We start from the raw sequence: 17355 nt of genomic DNA, 5'->3' as shown, positions 1-17355 counted from the left end.
ACAATTCACAGATAGGAGGAAAATGCAAATGACACAATACAACATTCCAGCATTATATTAAAATGTAGCCTAAAATTGTTGAACGTACAAAATTTAAAAACAATTTAAATAGCTAAAAACGATTTCAGTAAATTTCAGTATCCTACCTGGCGCTGAAAAACAACAGTGCTAGTGTCAAGCAGGCCTCAGTGGGGAGCTCACAGTTAGGGGGCCACCACTGAGAAGGCCTTCTCCCTTGTTGCCAACTTCCGAGCCTCCCTTGGAGGAGGCACTCTGAGGAAGGCTCCAGATGTTGGTTGTAGTGTCCTGGTAGGGTTATGTCAACGGAGGCATGACATATCCTGGCCCTAAGCTATTCTGGATTTTTAAGACCCTCCTGGCACAAAGAAAGTGGATGTCAGGAAGAAGAGTTCGAACCTCACCTTCTCCTGTAATATGTTAGCTTTGCCGTCATGGTGGATTTTCTGCTTTTGCATGGGGAAGCATTCCGCCATCTCAGCATTCCACCATGCAGTTCCCCCACCCGCCCTCTGAAGTGGGGCAGCCCAGGAACAGTGTGGCCACTGCACATGCTGCTTGTATGCACTAGAGGTGAGCCACCTCCTGCTGAGCTCCACCGTCTCCTGGGCTGTTGTGAGACGTTGATGCCCTCAAGGAAGCTGCTGAGGCCCCTGCTCCCAGGAACGTCCCAGTTCTACTGAGCAGGAAGGAGGAGCACTGCAGCAGCATCTGCCACCACCATCAGTGCTGAGGTGAAGTTTCGCCCAGTCTCCAAGGATTCGTGACCCACTGGTGAGTCCACTGCCTTGACATTGCCCCATGGCCTGAGGCAGTCTTCCCACCCCCTACCTACCCTCTTCCCTTGCCCACACTCACGTAGCTATTGGTGTGACATACTGGCCAGCTCTTCTTTAGCTTTCTCCGTTGACCTCCCTTTATGGATTGAGAGCAGGGATGAGTTTACCGACCAAAAGAATATCTGAAAGGCAGCCAACCATTCCTGATGGCAGTGACTTCCACTGGTGGCAAGGGAGGGAACCCCTGAAGGGTTCCAGGAGTGATGATGCAGATTGTGCCTCAACCAGAATGGAAAACACTCATGAGAACATAAGAACATAAGAAGAGCCCTGATGCTGGATCAGATGGAGGGTCCATCTAGTCCAGCGGTCTAGTCCAGCCAAACAGCTGTCGACCAGGGACCCACAAAGCAGGACATGATGCAACAGCATCCCCCCACCCATGTTCCCCAGCAACTGATGCACACAGGCTTACTGCCTCGAATACGGGAGATAGCACACAGCCATCAGGGCTAGTAGCCATTGATAGCCTTCGCCTCCAGGAATTTATCCAACCCCCCTTTAAAGCCATCCAAATGGGTGGATGGCTTTCAAAGAATAGCTTGACTTCATATTCCCCCAAACAGAACCTGCAACATTCCCCTTCCCACCGACCCCCCACTGCCCAGCAAAACCAGGGACAGCAAAGCCCTCTTTCAATTCGCCCATGACTTGCCAGCCTGCAGATGTCTCCTCCCACACTACATCTGGGATGAGCTAGTCAGGTTTTGCAGACAATGTGTCTTCACCATTTAATCACCTTCCCACCCCACTCCCTGCATTTTTAACTTCTTGCCTGAAGAAGAGATCTGGCAATCTCAAAAGCTTGTACGTTTTTTGGTGGGGCGGATGGTCTTTTGGTTGGCCTAATAAGGGTATTACAGGAACATGGATTTTGGAAATTTTCATTTCCTAAGAATGTCTCTGTGGCCCATCATGTATCCCAGAACTGGGATCCATGGGAAATGAAGAGGGGGCAGCTGGAGGTCCCCACTTTGCTTAGAGGTGATTCCAGCTGCAAGAAATATATATATATAGTGTGACGGGTAGGGCACCTCGGTGGGCACCAAGAAAGGTGGGCGTATTGCCTATCTCTGCATGAGATTGTGCATTCCATTGAAAGCAATCCAATGATTCCAATTCTGGGGGTCAAGAATCAGCAGAAAGAAGGAAATAAGCCCTGCCCCCCCTCCCCAGCCAAAAAGTAGAACCTTGAGAAAAGCACATGAGTTGGGCTGAAAAATGTTCACCCCGTCTGGGTTTCAGTTTAAAGGTTTAAAGTCCCATGTGGAAAACAGACAAATAAAGCTGGTTTGCATTAGCGCCTCTAAGCAAGTCTACGAGTCTGTTACATCACCCTAAGAAACACCTTGGTGGTAGGTAAGCCTAGATAGAGACTAGTCTCTTTCCCCCTCTCCCCCCCCATTACATCTCAGACAGAGCATTGTGCAGACCCCAAAAGCGACATATATAAATATTTATAAAAATAAATACATAAATATAATTTTAAGAATTAATGTCATCATTGAGGGTGATATAAGACAATGGACAATGTTCCTTCAGCCCCCCCCCCCTCCCTCCCCCTCTCCCTCAGCTTCCTTTGGCTCTTGAGCAATTGTTTGCTTAACAATTCTGTAATTAAAGCTCATATTTTCATGTTTGCTTTTGGGACTCCATGGGATACTGGCTGGAGTTCAGTACAGTATCGAGTGTACAGATAAGAGAGCGGGACTGTCTTTCTTCATGCACATTCCATTCCTACCAGGGCTGAGGAGAAACAGAGATTCAACCAAAAGTTTGTAAAACTGCCCCAGTAATTAACGGAGAAACGGTTTCATGAAATAGCTCCTCCCTCAAGTTTGTTTCTCTGAATCATGTTGCTCCTTCTGTAGCACATTTTCTTGGAAGCGGGGTTTAGTTCTGATTAGGCATGTATGGGACTGCACTATTAATCTCTGACTCCCCCACCCCTGACTGCAACCCCCCAGCATGGGGTGCCAGTTAAACCTTCTGGCCCTGCTTTCAAATAAAGCACCCTTGGCTTCCTTCCCCCAAGGCAGTCATTCATATACACACTAATGATTAGGGGGGTGCAGGTTTTTGGAGAACCATCCTATTATAGCCTATGGGGAACCAAAATGCTTACAGGTTCTGTCATTTTTAAAAGTAAAGAGAGGAAACTTGGCACTGTGAGAGCTCTTAAATAGGGATTCAGCCATGCCAAGTGTGAAGCTGAGTTGTTCATTCTTTGATTTTTAGGAGGTTTTTGTTAAAGTTCAAGGTTTTAACTTTTTTTAAAAAAAAATGCTATCTTTAAAGATAAAGAGATGAAACTTGGCACCCTGGCAGCTCTTAAGCAGGGATTTAGCCATGCCAAGTTGGAAACAGATCCCTTCATACCTTGACTTTTAGGATTTTTTTTTAAAAAAAAAATCCCCGTCACATATATCTGTGGGGATCTGACGGTTTTAAAAATGGCCGATATCCACTCCACGAGATCAGACCTCCGATGGTCCTCAAATAGACCCTCAGTTTTGCAGAGCGGAGCACACACCCCTACTAATGATGGGAGAGAAATTAATTTGGTTTGCAATTCTATGCAAATTTACCCAGTTTTGCACATTCAAACCAATATGCAAACTGAATATGCAATATGCAACAAGGGAGAGGGCCTTTTCGGTGGTGCCCCCCCCCCGACTGTGGAATGATCTCCCCAATAAGGCTCGCCTGGCACCAACACTGTTATCTTTTAGGCACCAGGTCAAGACTTTTCTCTTCTCCCAGACATTTAACACCATTTAACAACGCTAAGTTTTGTGAACCGCCCAGAGAGTTCTGGCTATTGGGCAGTATAGAAATGTAATAAATAAATAAATAAATAAATAAATATGTTTTTTAATGGAACACACACACCCCAGAACTGTTGTTTTTAAATGTATACTGTTGTTTTTATACTGTTGTTTTTATGTTTTTAAATTTTGTATACTTTTAATGTTTACTGTTTTTAACTTTTGTAAACCGCCCAGAGAGCTTCGGCTATGGGGTGGTATATAAATGTAACAAATAAATAAATACAAATAAATAAATAAATAAACTCAGCTATCCCTCAAAATGTACAATTCTCCTAATTTTTTAATAAACAAACAGGCACAGATTAGAATAAATATGCACAAAACTATGAACAAGTTTTCATGTAGCCCTTTTTTAAAGATTCAAAATACAGGACAACCTGAATTTAAGGTTGAACAAATTCTCAAAGTTTGGGACGAACTGAATTTAAGATTGGAAGAATGAGAAATCGAGAGAAACCCCAAATTAACACATTTGCCCTCCCTTTACGCACACACACACACACCTTAGCTAGACCTACCTGAAAATCCAGGGGAGAGGAGGGGAGACCTTGGTAAGGTGTTGTTGAAAAGGTAAGGTGTTGTTGTTTTTTAAAATAACTACTTTCCCCGCCCCCGCCCCTACCCTCAATGGGCACAGTGCTCCTGAGGAGCACTGGGCCCTGTGCGCAGCTCTCAACATGGAGCGGCAGAAACGGGCCACATGCTCCGCGGTCTCGGGCTCAGCCCAAGACCCCAGAAAAAGCGGCCCCAAAGGGGAGGTCTGTATCCCGGGGCAAGGGAGGGATGATCCCTCCCTGATCCCGGGATCCCAGGGACGATCCTAGGGTTCACGCTGGGATATAGCCTGGTCTAGCTAAGGACACACACACACACACACACACACACTTTTTTAACATGTGAAATTTCTATATATTAAAGGGGCAGAGGAGTGCCCTTTTAGTCAAGACGTGTTACACACACATGAAATTCTGCCATTGTAAGCCTCAATATTCTTTTGTTTATAAAAAATGTCACCCGTTGAGGTAATAATTAGGGATGTGCTCCGCTTCTAATCGGACCGGCGAATTAGAAGCGGAGCGGGGGGCTTCGCCTGCCCTTAAGGCGGAGGCGAAGAGGACTGGGGGGCCGGCGGAGCGTGGCGAAGAGGATCGAGGTGAAGGTGGATCCTTTGCCTCGATCCGGAGCTCCGCCGGAAAGGTAAGTGGGGTTTACTGGGCCCTGCCGCTGTCGCTGTCGCCCATGCAACGACAGCGGCAGGGCCCGGTAACCCCCCCTCCTCTCCCTTACCTGCCTCCGTCCGCAGTCCGTCGGCGTCTTCAATTGAGCCCATGGTTCAACCAGGAAGTCTGGGCCACTTGCGGCCCAGACTTCCTGGTTGAACCGCGGGCTCAATTGAAGACGCCAACGGACCGCAGATGGAGGCAGGTAAGGCCCCCCCTTGGTCCCTTACCGGGCTCTGCCGCCGTTGCCGAGAAAAAGTTTCCCAAAAGTTCCCATTGGATCCAGCGCCCTGCAGGAATCCACATTAAAGCATCCCTGACAGATAACTGTCCAGCTGCTTTTTAAATGCCTCTTGGGTGGGAGAGCCCACCACCTCCCTAATGTAATTGGTTCCATTATCGTACTACTCTAACAATCAGGAAGTACTGCTCTAACAATCAGCTGGAATCCGGCTTCCTGAAACTTGAGCCCATTGTTCTGTGTCCTGCACTCTGGGACGATCGAGAAGAGATCCTGGCCCTCCTCTGTGTGACAACCTTTCAAGTAGAATCATAGAATAGCAGAGTTGGAAGGGGCCCACAAGGCCATCGAGTCCAACCCCCTGCTCAATGCAGGAATCCATCCTAAAGCATCCCTGACAGATGGTTGTCCAGCTGCCTCTTGAAGGCCTCTAGTGTAGGAGAGCCCACAACCTCCCTAGGTAACTGATTCCATTGTTGTATGTACTGTTTTTCCTGATGTCCAGCTGGAATCTGGCTTCCTTTAACATGAGCCCGTTATTCGGTGTCCTGCACTCTGGGATGACTGAGAAAAGATCCTGGCCCTCCTCTGTGCGACAACCTTTTAAGTATTTGAAGAGTGCTATCATGTTTCCCCTCAATCTTCTCTTCTCCAGGCTAAACATGCCCGGTTCTTTCAGTCTCTCTTCATACTAGGGCTTTGTTTCTAGACCTCTGATCATCCTGGTTGCCCTCCTCTGAACACGCTCCAGCTTGTCTGCGTCCTTCTTGAATTGTGGAGCCCAGAACTGGACGCAATACTCTAGATGAGGCCTAACCAGGGCCGAATAGAGAGGAACCAGTACCTCATGTGATTTGGAAGCTATTCTTCTATTAATGCAACCCAAAATAGCATTGGCCTTTCTTGCAGCCATATCGCACTGTTGGCTCATATTCAGCTTGCGATCTGCAACAATTCCAAGATCCTTCTCATTTGTAATATTGCTGAGCCAAGTATCCCCCATCTTGTAACTGTGCATTTGGTTTCTATTTCCTAAATGTAGAACTTGGCATTTACCCCAATTAAATTTCATTCTGTTGTTTTCAGCCCAGCACTCCAGCCTATCAAGGTCACTTTGAAGTTTGTTTCTGTCTTCCAGGGTATTAGCTCTCCCACCCAATTTGGTGTCATCTGCAAATTTGATCAGCGTTCCCTGCACCTCCTCATCCAAATCATTAATAAAAATGTTGAAGAGCACTGGGCCCAGGACTGAGCCCTGCGGTACCCCACTCGTTGCCTCTCCCCAGTTTGAGAAGATTCCATTGATAAGCACTCTTTGAGTCTGATTCTGTAGCCAACTGTGAATCCACCTAATAGTTGTTCCATCTAGCCCACTTTTAGCTAGTTTGTTAATCAGAATATAATGGGCACTTTGTCGAAAGCTTTGCTGAAGTCAAGATATATGATGTCCACAGCATTCCCACAGTCCACAAGAGAGGTTACCTTATCAAAAAATGAGCTCAAGTTAGTCTGACAGGATTTGTTCCTGACAAATCCATGTTGGCTTCTAGTGATCACCGCATTGATTTCAAGGTGTTTACAGATTTACTTCTTTATAATCTGCTCCAGAATTTTCCCAGGGACAGATGTCAGACTGACTGGTCTGTAGTTCCCAGGTTCCTCCTTTTTGCCCGTTTTGAAGATAGGGACAACATTAGCCCTCCTCCAGTCGTCCGGCACCTCACCCGTCTTCCATGATTTTGCAAAGATAATAGACAAAGGTTCTGAGAGTTCTTCTGCTAGCTCCTTCATTACTCTAGGATACAGTTCATCGGGCCCTGGAGGTTTGAACTCATTCAAGGAAATTAGGTGTTCTTTGACCCTTTGTTTATCAATCTCAAACTGCAATCCTGCCCCCTCAACTTCTGCTTCACTTTCTCCAGGGGGGTCATAGACCCGCTTTTGGGAGAAGACTGAGGCAAAGTAGGAATTGAGCACTTCAGCCTTTTCTTTGTCATCTGTTATCGATTTGCCATCCTCATGAAGCAGTTGAACCCCCAGTTCTTTCAGTCTCGCCTCATAGGGTTTTATTTTCAGACCCCTGATCATCCTCGTTGACCTCCTCTGAACCCTCTCCAGTTTGTATGCGTCCTTCTTGAAGTGTGGAGCCCAGTACTGGTCACAATACTCAAGATGAGGCCTAGCCAGTACCAAATAGAGGTGAACCAGTACCTCATGCGATTTGGAAGCTATACTTCTATTAATACATCCCAAAATAGCATTTGCTGACTACAAATGCTATTTTGCAACTCATCAGGCCCTGGAGATTTGAACTCATTCAAAGAAAGTAGGTATTCCTTGTCCATTTGTTCATCAATCTCAAACTGCAATCCTGCCCCTTCAACTTGTACGTCACTTTTACCAGTGGGGAGGGTCAAAGACCCTCTGTGTTGAGGGTGCCATCATCTCCATTTCACCAGGACAGTGGGGCTATTGAAGAAGTTCTCTATTGAGAATACGAAGCTGCTAAGGCCTCAGTCAAGAGTTGCCATCACATTTCATTTAAACCAAAATATTGAGACCATTTGGGAGAAACATGCAAGGAAGGGTTTCCACCAGATAAGCAAAAACAAATTAAGGAATCTTCTACACAATTCCGCACAATTTAGTAGTTCCAATATCCTAAGAACTACAGCCTTGAGATAACTCATCCATATTTTGAAAACTGCCTTTGGAGACAGAAACATCCCTTATTTTCACCAGAGAACTGTTCAACCATTTTTAAGCCTAACAGCCCTTCATCAGGTACCTGATGACGTCTCTTATCTAAATACATGTCAGTAGCACTGGAGGTAAACCTGAGTGTGTTACAAAACTACTGTCAAAACATGGTCAGAGGCAGGAGGTATGAGACACATTCTGAATCTGGCTGAGTGAAGGAACAACAAAGAAATTAATGTTGACAGGAGGGGCCTGAAGGCTCTTAGATAGGTTTGGGCAGAAATGCATGGTGTGAGCCAGATATGGAAAGCGATAAAAGTTCTAGAGGTCACAATGGAGCTTATGCTACGGGTTCAAAGGCCAAAGCTCTATCAGGTGAGTGAAGGTTATGCACCTAACTCAATGAGACAGCCTGTTTGCCTTCCCCCTTCACCCCATTATAGGACTTGCTCTAGGATCTTGGAGCCAGCCAGCCAGCCAGCCTGCATACTGGAGACGCTCTCAAGCATGTCATATCTCAGCATGTGAAATTCTTATCCATGGCCTCTCATTTATGGCCTGCCCTGCCCTGAGAGAGCTGGCCTGCCACCTCCCTCAACATCCTTTTGGCACCAGGCAAAAACCTGTAATTCACACAGGCTTTGAAAATCTAACATTTTAACTTAGCACTACGGTGTGCTTCAAAGGTGGATTGCATCCTCTCTGCAACTTTTATGTATGTATTATTTACTGCTCAGTGTGGTTGTTTTAGCAATGGTTGCTTTAATATCATTGACTTGCATTTTGTCGATTTTTGTGATTTGAAATTATTTTCATTTTTTTCCTCAAAGACAAAGAACATTCATTAGGCTTCTGCCAAGTTGAGTAAGTAAGTAATTATATAAATATGCAAAAACAAGGCTCAAGTGACCAGCCTTTGGTTGTTGTTTTTACCATTTCCATCATCATCATCATCATCATCATCATCATCATCATCATCTATTTCTTACCCGCCTCTCCCTCTGGACTGAGGCGGGAAACAAAATAGAATACAAAAATATTATAAAATACATAAAACTGATTAAAGCATATAAAACCAATACATTGTTAAAATAACAGCCAAACATCTTAAAATTTGTCTGGGTAGGCCTGACTGAAGAGATCAGTCTTTATTGCTTTTTTATATTCAGAAAGACTATTGAGTTGGTGGATCTCTCCCGGCAGGCCATTCCACAGTCTGGGAGTGGCATAAGAGAAGGTCCTCTGGGTAACAGTTGTTAATCTAGTTTTTGCTGGCTGAAGTAAATTCTTCCCAGAAGACCTGTGGGGGGGGGCAGATTGTAAGGGAGAAGATGATCCCGCAGGTAACCTGGACCCAAATTATGTAGGGCTTTAAGGTTAATAACCAACACTTTGTAATTGGCAGCCAGTGTAGTGATTTTAAAGCTCGTGTGATATGGTCACCCCTAGGTGTACCGGTGACCAACCTGGCTGCCATACTTTGCACTAGTTAAAGTTTCCGGACTAGGCACAGAGGTAGCCCTATGTAGAGTGCATTGCAGAAGTCAAGCCTTAAAGTTAAACCCTTGAACTCTCAGTGGTCTTGCTCCAGAATAAAAGAAAATTGTCAAACAGAGATCAATAATTATATTCATTAAGTTTTTACTGTTGGTAATATTGCAACCTTGTATGCAAGCTATAGGAAAGGGGAAAGTACTGAGGTTAGTTAATTAATGCATGGAAATGTTGGGCATAGCTATCCTTAGGATCTTTATAGCCTACAGGGTGGCTTCCTGCTTCTCCCCTCCTCCCCTCCCCCCTCTCTGCCCTTCCTCCATTGCTGGGAGCACATGGCTTGCTCCTTTGCTCCTTGCCTGCATCCTCAACAACATGGACTGAAGAAAGTCTCTGGAAATCCTACGCTGTGCCTACATTTGTATGTGCTACTTGGGAGGCTGAGGCTGGTGGATCGCTTGAGCTCAGGAGTGCTGGGCTGGACTGGGCTATGCCGATTGGGTATCCACACTAAATTTGTCATCACAGGGATACTTGCAAGTAGGGCTGTGTTCCCCCCCCCCCCAGCTCTTTAAAGCAGAGAAGTCAAAGATCTTCTAACCAGGCCTGCTGTAGCTAGAACCTAGTAGTCTGGAATGGATTAGTAGGGATTTCCCTTTGGGCAGGAGATTTTTCTACTTTATGGCAAAGAGGCAAGAGGCCCAGAAGACCTGACAGAAGATATTCCTTCTTCTTTTTTTTAACCATGCCTGACCCCTTTTTATCCAGCATCCATTACTTATTTCCCACCAGATTACCTCTTTAGTTTATTGTGGACTGTAAGTTACCATTCTTTATTGTTTTGTTAAAGAAGACTGTTAAATAAAGATTTGTTGGATTTAAAGAGAGGCTTGCGTTGACCTGGCTGAAAAGTGTCTATACGCAGAGGGCGCACAGGTATGGAGACGGCACAATGGCTGTTTTCCTGCTTTGCTAAAGAAAGGTGTGGTCACTTCCTATTATTATTATTATTAGTTATTTATATAGCACCATCAATGTACATGGTGCTGTACAGAGTAAAACAGTAAATAGCAAGACCCTGCCGCATAGGCTTACAATCTAACTTCCTTTTAGCCCTTTGTGTGCATGTTGGTAAATGCTCATTCTATTATGCCTTCTGATTTACCTCTGCTATCTGCCTCTTTAACAGAAGGAGTCAGCAATTCCAAATAAATCCTAATCATTTATTATAATGATAAAAAAAAACATTTTCCTGCAAGAGGCTGAATCTTCCTCTTATGTTTTACATTTGTGTCTGGCCTGTGTTTCCAAGAAATGGCATTTTTTAGCCCTGAAACTACCCACGTCTGCCTGCATATTGAGGATGTGAACTGTAGTTTCCCATAGCCAAAAGCAACATTCTAGCTACTGTACTCTTGAACAAAGTGCTTTCTTCTTTCTTTGATTTTTTTTTTAAATACTTCTTGGCTTGTCACGCTTACAGCCCCACCAGTCTGGAAGAACCTCAGAGTGTCTCATATTGTCCAGGGTGGTTTCGTTTCAAGACTGGGCCCAAGTTTTGGCCTGGAATTATTTGAGCCTTTTACATCTACTCTTGTGCTCAAAAACAACAACAGAACATCCTTATTATCCTTACTTAACTTTTCTTCTGATGCACACACCACTCCACTCCCCCCCCTTTTTTTTCTTTTTCTTTTTGGAGAAGTGGACAAATAGTAAATGCAAAACACAAATATATGGAATTACACACACAAGGAAATATAGGAGTACCTGAAAAGAAGAGAAAAATAATTGTGAGAAAAAGGAAGGAAAAACCCTTGGTGATTTGGGACTTTTCCCACATGTTTTATGGAACGTTCTTTCTTTCTCCTGTCCCAGTCAACCCTAATCTACAGTGTATTCTGCAACTTTTGGCATTGCTAGGCTAAGGTACTGTAGAATTTTAAGGCACTTTTATTTCATTTTCCATGGGAACCTCTTTTCCTTTTGTCTGGTTCGTTCCTCCTCCCTTCTCGCCTCTGATGATTTTATTCAAATGCAACAGCAGGAGAAGTGGCTGAACAAAAGGCCCTTTTCAGTTTTTTAATGTGTCTTGTAATCTTTGTACTCTGAGGCATGTAGTTGTGTTAAATGGACTAATTTTTCCAGCTGTTCAAGTGTGTGTGTGTGTGTTGGAGGGAAGGAGGGAGAGTGCGGTTATTATAAATACAGCCTACAGAAATACAATCACAATAAATACAAAACCTTGGGATAACAGGCAAACTACACATTTAAGTGGATTTCACAATATGGAAGTAATAGGACGACACGTGAACAAGCAGTTCCATAGAAGGAAGTCAACTGAGGAAGGAACGGAGTTCATTTCTCAGGTACTTATTGCAAAATGAGATTTTTGTTGTACCATGTTCAGCATTGACACTTTGTGTGCTTGCAGATGGACAGCTCCTAGTGCTTTAAGCTGCAAGTGAAATGGCAATTGAATTTTCACATTATTGGAGGACATTGTTTTTCCTCTGTGTACATCCCACACCATTGCCCTTGGCAGGACTTTTCTGTCTTTTAAAGGGGGTGGTTTTGACGTGAATAGCGATTTATCAGACTACTCAGCCCACATTCACTAGACCCCTTAAGATGGCGCCATTTTCATTACCCATATATTTTAAATTTATCGGTCTTTTTAAAGTAACACTAAAACACTGTTCTAGTTATATATATTTTAAAAAGATATATGTAAAAATAGCACAAATGAAAGAGTGTTGGAGGGCTATACCCCTATGATTGTTTGTGTGTGTGTGTGTCTTAGAGAGAGGGGGAGACGCTTTCCAATCCCCTCCATTTTAGCAAGGAAGTTGATGGAAGTAATTGGGGAGAACTTTAAAAATTATATTTCTAATGAGCATTGTAATGTCATAATACTATAATACTATTTCAATATTATAGCACTTTAAGTCTGTAATGTTCATGTATAAAAGTAATTACAAAAACCAAACACCTTTCCAGTCAACATCATTAACCACTTTGCTAAAATGGCAATGTATGGAAAATACCCCCCAACACACACACACACACACACTACTTCCACACCGCATCCACCAATTGCTATAGGGGTGTTGTGCTTTTGACTACAATATCAATCAGGCATCAGTAATATCCAGAGGTACCCTCTTTTATGAAGCAAAAGCTAACTCTGAAAGAAAATTACATTCCGTTTGTTGTGGACTATCAACCTTCTGCCCCTAATTAGCACAAGATAATGAAGGATAGTTACTGTATTATATCCTATTGTGCTAGTTTAACAGTAGCCATTAATACTCCAAAATCAGATTTTCTTTGTTTTATTTTCTTATGGAAAAAAGTCCAGAAGGAGCAGGAGACATGCAGGAGGCAGAGAAAGGGCATCGTCAGAAGGACCAGCGAAAAACCGTGAGTGGCCAGTAACGAGTGTGCTATAAAACACTCATCTGATGATGCTCTTCAACTCACCTGCACATAGAGCTTCATCCCACGTACCCATTTCCCTTGAATTATCCCCATAACATAAAGTTGTCATTGTTGTTGTTGTTGTTAGCTAAATCACAACCCGGGCAGCAGTGCTCCTAAGATCCTTTGAGTACCAGGAAAAGGGTTTAAGGGAGGAAATGTAAAAAATCATTAAAAAATCAACGGATGACCCAATCCAATTCAAATTTGGTATGCTGAAAGCCCTCCTTAATATCTATTACTGTGCCAATTTTGATGATTTTATCTTTAAAACTCACACAGATGTTTTCAAACATATCAAATCCTGCTCCTGCACCCCCAGTGGCTGCTCGGAGAACAACAAAAGATTCACTCTTAAAAGGGTAGTAAAATACGACGCTTCTTTTAGCTAAGAAGCACAATTAAAGCAGGATGCCTGGGAGTGCTTCACAGTCAAAGCAGAATATAAGCTGGAAAACTTCAGAGTCCTTTGCACACAATTCGCAGGGACTGCACAGTATAATGCTGGTGTGATGAAGCTAATAGTCTCTCTGATTGACAGTTGCTTCCAATAGAACAAACAAAAGACACGGACATGCTTGGCAAAAGGGAAAACTTCTAGATCTACAAACCTGCAGATGGCCTTATTCTGGAGAACAATTTGTCAGCATTAAAGCAATGATACCTTTGTTTTTTTCTTCATCTCCAGGCATTCCACACTGCCACTCCTGGTATCCTTTGAATAGTACAACTAACTGATAAGGGCAAAGTATATTTTTTATATATATAAAAATACTCTGTTGTTAGTTTTTCTACCTTTAGTATGTATATATAAGATACAGATTTCCAAGAACTATATATAAACTTCAACAAAGCAGACCAAGGCCATTGCTAGATGAGGGTTTAGCCCGGGCTGACACCCAGGCTCACCCCTGTGTGTGCAGATGATGCACAGGGGATCTCGGGGTCAGCCCAGGCTAAGCCCTCCCTTAACCCAGGATAACCAGATCCACTTGTGGCCCAGTCTAGCTGGTTCTGTGGCTTTTCCCAGCTATGCGGCTTACTCGCGAGTAGTCAGGAAAAGCTGCACACTATGGAGCGCTGTGCCCATCCAGGGGGGGAAGAGCGGACCCAGCAGGAGAGATGGGGGGGAAGAGGGAGCCAGGGTGGGGAGATCGCAGCTGGGGGGGGCGGAGGGGGCATCGGGGGGCATCGGACATGGCAAGTGGGTGGGCGGGCGAGCGGGAGGGCGGACATGGCGAGTGGGGGGCCAGGCAAGCGGGTGAGCGAGCGGGGGGCGGACAGGCGAGCGAGCGGGGGGGCATCAGACATTGTGGGGGGGAAATCAGGGGGAGCGGGGAACCCTTTTTTTTAAAAAAAATTTACCTTATCGTTGGTGCGCTGCTGCGCACATGGCCCCTTTAAGTGTTAAAAAAATGGCCGACACGACGGGGCTTTCTCTTACCCCATCACATCTCACGTGTAGAAAGGGGCGACGGCCCATGCTAGCTGCAGCGCGGCCTCGCTCCTACTCCCCATCGGATTAACAGGTAGGTCTAGCAAGGCCCCAAACATCCAAAATAAGTATCCATTTGAAGGAGGTGTCTACACATAACCTGTTCAAATGTTGTAAGCATTGTAACGTTTTCAACCTATTACATTATAGGGGGTCACCATTTATCCTTCCAATGTTGTAATATCAGTATTTTAGCTGTCAGAAGGGCACAGAGAATCCATTTGTGCTGACCATGCATTAACTTTGAGGAAGCAGGTAGATCGTTTATAAAACAGCATATACGCCAGTTAATATTAAAGATTGTTCCAGTTCAAAATTTATCCCTATTATGGCCTCCTCCCCCAAAAGAGGCAACCACTGGGCATTGCCAAAACATAGGCTTAAAAGAAGCATTTGCTGCATTACATCTCCAACAATTAGCCAAATTAGACAAACCCTTTCCTCCAGTAGACACAAAATTTTGCTGATTAAGATGCAACCTGAGGTCCATAGACGCATCAGATACAGACGCCGAGGCAGTGATCTATTGATTAGACAAAATGGGACAATCCAATTCCTTATTTCTGTCAGGATCTGTGCTAGTGCAGAGTATTTGCAGGAGCCAGGTCCACTGTCAGGAGCTGGTCTGCTGTAGAGTGCTTGCTGGACTCAGGCCCTTTGCCAGCAGTACTCCATGGGGGCTGATGTGGATCAGCTGGGAGCAGCTAGGGTAAGGGCTATATAAGTCCAGCATTTCAGCTCTAGCCTTTGCCTCAGCAATGTGATCTCTTGGATTTGCTGTAGCCTGTTCCTTGCAACTCTGGACCCTGCCTTGCCTGACCTGACCCTCTGTTTTGCTGTGACCTCTGGCCCTGCTGTCCTTGGACTTAGATTCCTGCTTGAACTCAGGTTTGCCTTTGGCCTCTGAAACCTGCTTATTTCTGGACTTTGCCTCTGGCCCTGCTTGGACTTTGTGTATTCCTAGACTCTGAATCCTGCTCATGCCTGGACTTTGCTTTTGCGTCTGGCTGTGCCATACCTTGCAAGTATTATTAAAGTAAGACCTTTCCAGACTACCTGTCCTGTGTGGGGCTTTGTTATGTTTTAGTTTTCCAGGGTCCTGGCGGCCTAGCCCTAGAGTCTGGCTGCCCATGCCTCGGATCATTACAATTTCATTCCCACTTACAGCCCTGTATATCATATTTGTTTACCAATAAGAAGTATTACACAGGGATCATAGCTTGATTTGTCTGATTAGCCTCAATAACTGCTTCTGATAGTGAGGGAGATGCTGAAGCTGTGAAAGGCAGGAGGGCCCAATTATAGATACTAACAAATGTTGCAATTGCAAGTCTTGCCATTCAACTGGAGCTGGTAAATCATATTATCCCCCAAAATAGAGAATGACAAAAACTCATCATCTGTACCCACCAGTTGATTCAAGATAAAAAAAAATCACCTTATCTGCCCATGTTCACCACAAAAACATGTTCTTAATAATTTTAAAATCTGGATTTTCAATTTAACATTAGAAGATCGAACAAAATTTAATTGATGAGATGTTATGTGCCACACGTTGCTAACAGTAGAAACTGGGAGGAGCCCTATCTGTTGTAATGTGCCTAGAGCCCAGTGCCATCCATTTTGAAAGAGGGTCCGGACAAGAAGATCCTAAAACTGACCAAGGTGGAAAATCTGATCTAAATGGAAAAGACCAAAATGTAATACAAGTCAACAAATTAGCCTGATGATGTAAAGCTGACATCTCCGTGATGCATTTTTAAGCAATACAGTTAAGTGTCAAGTTGGCAAATTCAGTGTTTAATAAGTAAATAAATGAATGAATAAATAAATTCTGGGTTGATCCAACAGCCATCTATTACTGGGAAATTCTGAGCACCTAAATGAATTTCAGCTATATTTATAAGGTGTATTAAAGGCATCTCTTAATGGATAATAACGTCCAAGGTTCTTGGTTTCATTTCATTTCTCCCAGTATTGAATTCTACTCACATCTCACCCTCCTCCACGTGTCCAGCTCCCGACTGCTATCTTAGTCAGCAGAGAGAAACTGATACCATCCATTAGCTGATCTCCCCACCCTTCTGCAGTTACCTGCCCTCCAACAAATTTGCACACACCAAGGGAAGATGACGCTCCCCAGCCAAGCACATATGGAAGTCATCTGTCATGACAAACTTGTTTGTTTGTTTGACAAGGTTCCAAATCCACAGTTAGTATCCGTGGCAGGCCTCTTTGGTTGAAAAACAAAAGATAAGCTAAAATGGCAGAGTAACATTGCATTGTGGCAGAAAGATTAGAGAAGTATTGGGTCTTCCTCTGTAAGAAATCCCTGTGAACATACTTCACATCTCTGGGAATATGCTACAGGCACAGAAGAATCAAACAATTTTTCCCAGTTTAGAAATTTCTGAGCCAGGGGAATTGCTAGGTACTTAAATGATTGTGAGTATAAACACATAGAATAAAAATTTACATAAAATGTGCATATGCTAATTTATATGTATACATGCAAAATTAGAATTACTAGGATTCATTTAAACTTCATGGTAGGAAAAGTAATTACTTCCAAGGCCCAGTCAGAGAGATGTTTTGGGCTTCTTTCCTACGTAGGTGGTGGGCAGTGCACTTCAGTGGCAGCAAGCAGAGGACTTCAGCGGTGCTGGCAGCGGTGCGCATGGGAAGAAGGATGCCAAGGGCCCACTGGAATCTGGTCCTGGCTCAACTCCCCTTGTGGAGCAATGAAACTTCAACAGGGGATTAGAGTGAATTCATCAACAGGTTCACTTCTATGTTTATCATACTGCATTCTTAATTTTATTTTATTTATTTTTATTTATTTATTTAAGGATTTTTATGCCGCCATTCAGCCAAAAAAGGCTCTCATGGCGGCTTACAAAAGTATTTCTTGACAGTCCCTGCCCACAGGCTTACAATCTAAAAGACATGACACAAAAGAAAAGGGGATTGGGAGGGAGGAGGAGGAGGGGGGAAAGGAAAGCAAATTCAGGCACTACAATCTTAGTTGGAAAGTTCA

The sequence above is a fragment of the Elgaria multicarinata genome, chromosome 15, assembly GCF_023053635.1.
Source record: "Elgaria multicarinata webbii isolate HBS135686 ecotype San Diego chromosome 15, rElgMul1.1.pri, whole genome shotgun sequence".
Taxonomy (NCBI): domain Eukaryota; kingdom Metazoa; phylum Chordata; class Lepidosauria; order Squamata; family Anguidae; genus Elgaria; species Elgaria multicarinata.
This window is presented reverse-complemented; position numbering follows the sequence as displayed.